Source organism: Scleropages formosus, chromosome 10, assembly GCF_900964775.1.
Source record: "Scleropages formosus chromosome 10, fSclFor1.1, whole genome shotgun sequence".
Lineage (NCBI taxonomy): Eukaryota > Metazoa > Chordata > Actinopteri > Osteoglossiformes > Osteoglossidae > Scleropages > Scleropages formosus.
The window spans coordinates 25,691,786-25,701,974 of record NC_041815.1 but is presented as its reverse complement, the minus strand read 5'-3'; positions in this window follow the sequence as shown (position 1 = coordinate 25,701,974).

Here is a 10,189-nt window from a genome sequence, read left to right as displayed (position 1 = left end):
AGAAAGAAAAATCCTAATTTTTGTAAAGTAGCTGATATTTCTGTCTGACTTCCAGGCCGACCGTGTGACTGGTATTAGCGGATTCATTGCTGTTCCCGCGGAGAGCAGCGCCAAGCCGGGAGTGTAAATGAGACACACAGCGCCCCCTATTGGCCACCACAGTACGAGCCGCAGCCAGTGCAGTGATGGCGCTAAAACTCATACCCTTCAGGTAAAGCACCATGCAGTCATCGGTACCTTACGAGATTCACGTGGTAAATATGTATCAGTGTAAAAACCAGAGAAAGCGCTTCACTAGACTTAATCCAATAAAGGCAGCATGTGGTGTGGTGATTAGCGCTCCACCCCCGGACTCGAGGGTCGCAGGTTCGAATCTCACTTTTGTTGCCGCGCAAGACATTTACCCCGAACTGCTGCAGTAAAAATGACCAGTCTGGATAAATGGGTAAATAAGAAAGTATTTTAAGTCGCATTAGAGAAAAGCGTCTGCCAAGTGTCATATAGTATATGTTATATATAATCTGTAAAAGAATAAAAAGGTAAGTCAGTACCAAGGTTTCTAGTTTACTGTTATTGATAATAACAATAATCATAATGATAATATCGTTTTCAATTGCTATTAGAACCACACTCATATAACATAGTGGCATAATGCAGCACAAACAGAGCAGAATACAAGCTATAAGCACAGCTGTTTCATGTCTAATTACTGTACATAGTTATTAACTTCTGAGCAAAAGATTACTCGCGAGACCCACATCCTACCACCAGATGGCACGATAACCTCCTTTCGTTAAAGAAATAGAAACACTTCACATTTACTAATTAAAATAAAAATTTATCTAACATATTCTTGAATGTTGTTAACATGGTGTTGTTTGAAAATGCTTGTGAATGAGAAATGAGTGAATGGGAACAAAATATACCAAATCAACACATTATGCTTGTACCACGTTCAAGCATAATGTTGAACCACACATTTACATTACGTTACCATAAATGTGAATATACCACGTCTGTCAGATATATAGAAATGTACAACACACAAATAGTAATTACATGTATTACATTTACATGTGTTCATTTAGCAGACACTTTTCTCCAAAGCGACGTACATCTCATAGAAAATACAATATGCACAGACAGATGCAGACGCGTGATTTTTAAGTGCAGTTAGTTACTTTCTACCATATGAACCAGTGTTCATCGCACAAGTAGCTGCATAAGGGTTTATCTGAATATTGACAATTCCTAATCACCTTCCTAGTAATATTTTTTTTAATATATAAACATTTGCATTATATTACAGGAGTAGCTGTGTGAAGGTTTATCAATTGTTTAACAGGTATGATCTCAAAAGTTATAGTGCATGAAGATGTGCATAAACATATACATTTATATTCCAAAGGATGTCATTTTCATGACTTACATGCACAGAGATCAAAATTAGTATAAGACAATACTGAATATATCCACTACACTACATTCACAACTCAAAAGTTACAAGTAAAAATGCTATTCATTTTACAGTAGAGACAAGAAATTTAATATCATGATCCTATAAATGCCACATTTTTGCATACTGCTTTATTCTAAGAAATATGTAATTAGTTCTATACATTAATATATCCTAGATATTTTGTAGGCTACTTTAAAGTGTTTGTATACATTTTAAAATTATTTCAAAGTATATTATTCTTTTCCAAAGTGCTACAAATCAGTCTAAGTCTTAGGGGTCAGCATGTGGTGTAGTTGCTAGGCAACTTGCCCTGTGACCAAGGGTTGTAGGTTCAAATCCCCCATGATCAACAGCTGTTAATATCCTGAGAAAGTTGCTTAACCTGAATTACTTCAGTAAATATCCAGCAGCATAAATGATTAAAAGTGGAAAGTTGTAGGCTGTGAATGTCAGGTGCCCGCTCAACAAATAAATCCCATAAATTGTGTCAATAAATGCTTCAGACTGGAAGAAAAAAAAAAGTCATGAGAAAAACAGAGTTTCTGTCACTCTGGGAAGTGCAAATGTGCAATTAAATCTTTACAGGCAGGCGACTGCAATGGGTCGGGTGTATAGAGCAACATTTTGTTAGGAAAACCGGAGCAAATAAAAAGGAATTCACTTCAGACATCTCAAGCAGTCCTCTTATAATTCAAAATACACCTTCATTTACTTTATTAGCCTTTAAAGTGGCATTTTACTAGCAATAACAGCTGGCGTGTCATGTTCGGGCACGTTCAAGACTGACCGGAGCCGTTTGACCGGTCAGCTGGGCGAGCATGCAGTTAATAAAGCTTCGGCAAGACATGAAAGAGCACCTGGACAAAGGTGTAGGTTCGAGCGCACCGGTATACCCCGTGAACCGGTCGCAGAGGGGGGCGTCGGCGGAACAAAGCACGCGCTCAAAACGCAAACCGAGACGAAAGCGCCCGAGGAAATCCAACAAAACCGAAGAGCTGCTTTAGCATTGCCATTATTGCACAAAAATAAAAATCACCCACAGATGTCAAAAAAAGACCAGACTTATCTGCACAAAAAGTTGAATTTAGCTACACTAAATGAAGATGCTGGCAAGGAAGGTGGGGGGGGGGGGGGGGGGGGGAAGGCGGCTAAGGAATCAAAGGAATCTTCCTCTCGGTCTTTGTGAATGTTCAAGAATAAATAACGCCATGTAGTTTAGGCCGTGAGTGATATTAATGTTCAACCTCGGAGAAATCATTTGCTTGCGGCACTCATTCCCACCCCCCCGGGCCTGACACGGAGATGAACACTCGAGATTAACCAAAGACTAACAGTGTGTGTCATGATGGACGGAGTGGCGAGCCCGAGAGGGCCAGAGACTAAACTAGCCCATTCTTTTAAAAACATACAATCCGCTCGCACGTCCGCGGGTTCAGGCTGCATGTGAACGCCGCGTGGACCCGCTCACACGCTCTCGCACACACAAACGTACACACGTTCACGTTCGCACCGCCCTCAAGCGGGGTGCCAGGCTTAATGTGCTCCTAACCTAGTTATTATCAAGTTATTGCTCACTTTTTGTCCTCTTTGCACACACGTACAGGCTGCATGAGGTCAGAAACACTTTGGAGGGGGGGGAATGCCGAGGATCGCGGGACATTGAACTTCAAAAACCAATACTGCGGTAAAGCGCAGGCACCCCCCTCTCCCTCTTACAATGGAAGAAAAAAAAAAATCACTGCACTGATATGAGTGGGGCTGCACGGGATTTGACGGCACACGTGCAAACTGGGGATTTTACTGCACGGACAGAAACGGAAGAGGAGATGGTGGCCGGGTTTGAAGAGTCACATGACGGCACGGCGGCACCGGCACGATTTATTCAGGCCCCCGCCGGCCCGGACGCTCGCAGCGCGCGCTTGGAGGACTGGCACCTCAGAGCAGCCCGTGAAGGGTGTTTCCTAAATAAAAGGAGAGCCCGCCGCTGTGAGTCAAAGGAGGCTGATCAAGGCAGACAACTCAAAGAGGAGGAGGGGGAGATCCTCGAGGACCCACAATGCACTGCACCGCGAGCCTGTTTATAATGAGCCAGATGCAGTTCCGCTCTGCGGTGTCCCGCGTCACGTGGCCGGGGACCGTGGCATCACTGAGGCTTTGTTTAAAGCGCTGAAACGCAGCCAGGTTGTCGCTAGGACCCACAATGCACCGGGCCGCTCGGCACCAGCCAGCACCAGTCAGTCTCAGGACCAGCACGCTACTTTTATACATCTGTACATGTTAATTCTAGTCAGTACTTCAATTCTGCCTTTCAGCTTTTACCGACCCCTAGAGTACACGTCATCGGTTTCTGAAAGTGTGCATTTAATTTAAGACCTCATAATCTTAACAACTGGATAGTTTCTTTGGCTCTTTCCTTCTAGATGGTATTAACATAGTATGTACTGAGTTTTGCTGAATTTATTAAGAATGGACAAGGTGGGTAGAGATTTATTAAAAATGGATGGCTGGGTGGGCTAATAACACACGCTTTTTAAACTGCGTGGTATCCATAGGCTTGTTTTCTTTAATCTGCACTTCGGTATGCTCAATTACATCGTGTAAGGCACAAATAAAATAGTGAGTTTGGAAATTCCAGTTAAATATTAAAATTCAGATCACATATCCATCCTCATATTCCGTTAAACAGCAATATTTCGGAGTTATGTGACTGATTTTTAAACACCTTCTGTTAGCTGTGGAAATGGTTGAAGTGGCAGCTGGGGTGTGTACTCTTTTTTTCTAATAATTATTTTCATTTGTGATATTAAAAATAACTTGAGCATCAAGAGAAGCAAGAGGCACAAAAGCTCTTCAATGGTGGGTGAAGAAGATCTCTGTGCTGTGAGTGAAAAGCACTGCGACTTCCTGAACCGTGCAGGTGGGGCAATAAGGTCTCCAGAATTTTACTGCATGTCTGAGGTACGTTACACCGTCAAAACAAGACAACTAGGAAAAGCGGGATGACATGTTTTCACGTACGATTTGCCTCAACCTCCGACATCCCCCCCACCCACCCTCAGGTTTCCGAGCGTACACACCGGCACCTTCAAGCCGACACTTTTCCCACACATTGAAAAACTTATACCGTGATGTTGAAAGCTGTGTTGAACATATGTATTTTTGAAGGAAAAATATATAGACAATGTACAAAAAATATATGAACAGAAAATGTAAATCATGCTCAATTTGGAATAAGAAAAAGGAACTAAATTATATTTCGGGCACATCGTAAAGCAGAGTGAAAACACAAAATTCTGTGGGCTCACCTGCAAATAATGTAATAAAGAAATACAGCGGGAAGCAGACAGTTATGGAATTAAATGGCGTCTAAGTGTAAACAGTAAATCTCTCACCTCATCCCTCCAAGTAGCATCAATGAAAAAGCTGACCACTAATTTACAACCCAGGGTCTGCAGCCAGTATCTGGGGGTTTTAAGAAGATAACGGCAGCTATGAAAGCACATTTTTATTTTTTCTCCAAATGTTTCCTATGTGGAAAAGAGCAGCATCAAGGCGAGGATCGATGTCGGAGTCACCCTGGGAACCCCTGGCCAGGAGGAGGTGACCCCGTCGCCCTTCTGCACAGCTTGTCCAGTGTATGCGTCTCTGTGGGACTGAGCTGCCCGCTATCAATAACAAGCAATCCAGGGTGTCTGAAGGTACGGTACCGTGTTCTTACTGAACTCCACATAAAGCACAGGTTCATCCTGACCGAGTGCAAAGAGGAGCCTCCTTTGCAGGAAACACACGTGTACGCAGAGGTGTGAAGTAACGCTGACTTGAGTATGCTGCCTGCGTTTGTGACGTCGCCCCCCCCCCTCCCCCGCCCCCGCCCCCGCCAGCGCTTCTCCAGTCGGCAGGCTCGTCTGAGCTGGGCTGTACCCATAATGCCCTGCTGGCACAAATCAGGTCCTTCTTTTAGGGGAGTCAACTAGGCGTAAAAACAACACGAGCAGACGCCATGTTGACAGGCATTAGAGGTAATCGCAGTCCGCAGAGCGCTAATCAGGCATCGGAACGTGCTGATAAATAGATGTATTTGCAGTAATGCGGCGTACTATGGTAAATTCATGAAAAGAAAGGAAAGGGAGAAAAATGAATGCGAACAGGTCAGTGGTATTAATTGGTGGAAAATTAGTTGGGCTCTTGCGGGGTGCAGGGGCATTAAGGAGGGCCAAGTGGCCGGCACTGCACACACAAATCTCCTTGTCACTTGTTCACTAAGCTCCCTTTTCAACCTCTCCCAATTACAGGGGAAAATGTTTTTGGAAAGAAATAATATCCTTCCTCCCACCAGTGTAAATCAGCAGCAGGATGCTGGCTCACAGCAGTCCTCCTGTTTTCCCACCCTCCTTCCCAGGCCGCAGGGCAACAAGGGCCAAGCGGCCCGAGCATCATCATCCTCAACCCCATCTTCATCCTCCAGCACCCGTACATCTTCACAGTTATTTATGTAAACGTGCCTTTTATTTTGAATTGTAAGAGCCGTAGAAGTGCCACAGCTCGACAGGTTTTTCCCTTTTGTATACCCTGTAAAAAATACTGAAGTAAAAAGGGGTATATTGAACCAAATTTGGCAGACTGGCTGCGTAATGAAATGAGAGAAGGAAAAAGTTCTTGTACTAAAGGCCTAAAGGAACAACAAAGTCACTCAGTTAAGGTCTTTGTTCACTATATATAATATATGTTACATGTATATATATATATATATATATATATATGTTTTTCTCATAAATATGTGTGATTAAAAATGATGTTTTAACAGGGAAACATTTCACTGGCTGGAGCTCATTAATGACCCATCAGCTTGAGGACCGTTATTCTGGCCAAGTTCACGAAATATGACTTATTCAATCATATTTAGTCAGATTTCCCAGAAACGCGGCTCACAAATCGAACTACAGTCTCACGTGCAGAACAAACTTAAAACGACGGAATCCAAACCAATAAATATCGAATAAAAACTGTAGGCAAAACACAGATCCAAAGAATAATTAGGCAAGGAAGAAAGGAGCAGGGAAATGACAGCAAAAAACCACTGAACTTCTGCTGAACACCTTTCGTTAGCAGATGAAATATAGAATTATATTTTCTGTTCAATTCGAAGAGCAATAATAAAACCCGCGAATGTATCTCGTTGTCCGAGACGTGCGGATCATTAACGGGGAAGAAAAAGCTGTTTTCAAATATTCTCAGAAAGGTGGAAACACAAAGAGCTGGAGGAAATGAGCCAATTTCACGTTTTTTTTTTTTCCCCCACACACTTTAAACAAATAACATTAGGACTGATTTGTAATCAAACCGTGTTTTATCATCATCACCATCATCCTCTTTTACAAATAAATTCATAATTCATACAAAATCAGCGAGTCCATTTAAACTGTTACCCAGTTGATTCTGTACAATAATAAGTTGATTTAGCCAGTAAACGACACGACGTATGTTTTTATGAAGTACTTATTGAATTATTAATAACGGAATGCTATGTTTTTATATGTAAAAAAAAATACACTTTTAGGTGGACACGTTCCGGTTGTGTGTGTTTTTTTTTTGGAAACAAAAAACAGTCATTCAAGCGAATAAAATGATTTACTTTCGAATTATGATTTTTTTTGTTCAATTCAGATTTCTATAATTCTTAATTTACTGCGTGTTTAAAAGTGTCCGCAGTAAACTAGTCATTGTTTGTTAACCAGTGCTTTTTGTTACAATCTCTCCGAGTTCATTCGCGGCACTGGAACTGACAGCATTTTAAACGATAGGATTATTATTATTATTATTATTATTATTATTAATATTATTAACATATGCTAATAAAACAGTAGCAATAACAATAACAACAATAATAATAATAACAGCGCAATTCATATGACGCATATATTCATTAAGTGTGAACATCAAAGGTGGATGTAGTAAAAATGAGAAGTACCGTTAGTTAAAGTACTGCTGTAATGTGCGCACGTGTCAGTGCGCTGGGGGGACAAAATTAGAAAGTGTAAAATCGGTGGAAAAAGAATGGAAAGGTAAAGGTGTATGTCAGCTGTGGGAAACACATGATGATATTTGGATGGATTGGGAAAAGATGCGGGAGGCGACGATTCCCGCGAAGCACACGAAATCGACGAATCCGGCCCATGAAAAAAAAGGAGAAGAAAAGGTGCGAGAAAGAAATGAATTATAGAAAACATTTAAACTGGAACCGAGTGGAGAAGGAGGCCACAGATGGGCGCCAAGTGCGACACGAGTCAACACTGCGACTTGTGGATGTGTGGCGTTAGGAGCCATCAAACGGAACATGTGGGGCGACACCCCCCACCCCCAGCCCCCCAGCCCCCAGCCCAGCCCCAGCCCCCTCCCCGAAAAAGCGCACATTAAACTTTATTCTGCTCCTGCTCCTAATTTCTGCACCACGTGACGGTGGGAGTGAGTTAGTACGTTTTAAATTCCCTTTGCGAAAGGCAGCGCTATAATTCGGCCCCTATAAAAAATTGCACCGTTTGATAGCACCATCATCTCCATGGTCCTGTGAGGTGCTGCCTTGAGCGAAGGAACCTGGAGGAGCCCCGCATCAGGCAAGTCTCTCTGGGGAGCCGAGGGGGTCCGCGGGGGTCCGCGGGGGTCTCGCAAGCCAAGGGCTACCTGGTCACTGGTGCCATGGAGGGGAGGTAAGGCCGCCTGCGCTCCATCACGTGTGAAACACTCAGAGTGACGGCCGGGGGTTCAGCAAAGCCACAGTTTGGTGCACAGAACAGAGGAAATAATAATAATAATAATAATAATAATTGCAGGCCGTGGCAATTCAGCGAACCTAAAAAACGAACATAAAACGTGTATAATCTCAGAACGATCCAACACTTTCATACACCAAGAGATAGAGGGGAAAAAAAATAACTGAAATGGTTAATCTCATTAGTGTCAATACTGCATTTTTCCCAAACGCTTCCATCCAGAGAGGTAGAAAGAGCAATAATGTGCCTCCACTTCAGCTGCGGATTAATATTTATCGGAATAATAAATTCATGAAAGTAACAGAAAAAAATCTTGCACCAATATTTAGGGTCGTCATCATACGCAAATAATCTTATATAGTGATTCATGTGATAATTTGTTTAGCGAAAATCACAGCACTTTTGCCCTAAGCTATAATAAGCCTTATATAACATAAATCTCATTTGGCCTAAAGCAGTTATCATACTTAGTGAAAATGCACATTTAAAAAGATTATTTATAGCCTGTTTGGAGATTATTTAAATATACTTTAAAAATAAAATGTAAACAACTGTAATAATAAAAATGAAAAAACGACCCCTGTAACATGTGGTTTGTGTACAACATACACAAAGTAGAGTAATAATAGAGGGTAGAGTAACAAGAATGTGCAGCGCACTGAAGAATCACAGGAAAACTGTCCTACATGTCCTCCATAAAATATTTAAACTATTTTGGTTCAAAGAGCCACGAGATGTTTGTGACACTCATGATAAATACACATGGTTCCATTCTGATAAGATGAAACAGCACAGAGACAATAGTCAATGCTTTTGAGTAGCTATGCTTTTTAAAAGGGTTAAAAAGTTTTAGGATTTTGTTTCTCTATTAGAAAGGCCTCAGACAAAGTAGACATATCACACCAAAAGTTAAGCATGACTCATCTGAGAAATTTAAAGGAACTACCATTGCATTTTTTTCTTTTATTAAGCAGCAGTATGGAAAAATACACAATAACTTTTTATATGTAATCAGAAAATGTTAAAATAACCAAAGATAATGCATTAACTCAAAAAAATCGAGAAGGCAAAATCTTGTCCGCACCAACATATTATTGGTAAAAGAATGAAGCTGAAAGCATATTAAGTCACAAAAAGGCTATGATCATACATGATGCGGAGTACAATGAAATGGCGCCAATGTCAATACTGAGAGAGGCCAAGGTGTTTAGTAGTTATTTATATTGGTGAGAAAGAAGAAGAATAAGAGAATAAGAGTTATAAGAATAAGAACAGAATAAGAGAATAGGAAGAATAAGCCTTGGGCCTTTTGACACTTCATTGCCACATATTTGTTATATTAGCAAAACAAACAATGTGACCAAGAGATGTCCATGTATCATTGAAACATTTCTGTTAGTCAAATTATTATAGAGGAATGGCTTGAAAAACAGGCTGAGGAATGACAAATGGTCACGAGGAAGACGTGTCGGCTATTACCGTTCATTTCTAACACGTCACCATCAGATATAAGTCAAATTCTCGCCGACCCTTCGTCTTCGGCAGGTGATTTATTGGTCTTTCAGCTTCAGGCCTCAACCCATTTACTCCAAAACCACAACCATATTTCTCCAAAAAATGCCAAGACCTCAACAAATTTCCCAATTCGCAAAGGAAACACACGCATGGGCACACGCCAACGGCGCGCAGCACAAGTGCCCAGCTGAAACCAAGTCCTCAGGGACCGGGCGAGGGACCCCTGCGCTTTCATCATGACCCGTATTAGTCATTTATGTTCCCTGCGGATCACACCTAAACTCTGAGTAGAAAACCAAGACGTAAACATGGTTCACTTCCCAGGTGCAAGTCAGGGCAAGATAATGCCAGTTTTATTTTGGTCCATCACACTAACCCCCAATAATTTCTTGTGCCTGATGAAGACAGACCCGCCAACATCTCGGTATTGAATAAAGAGAATTTAAAA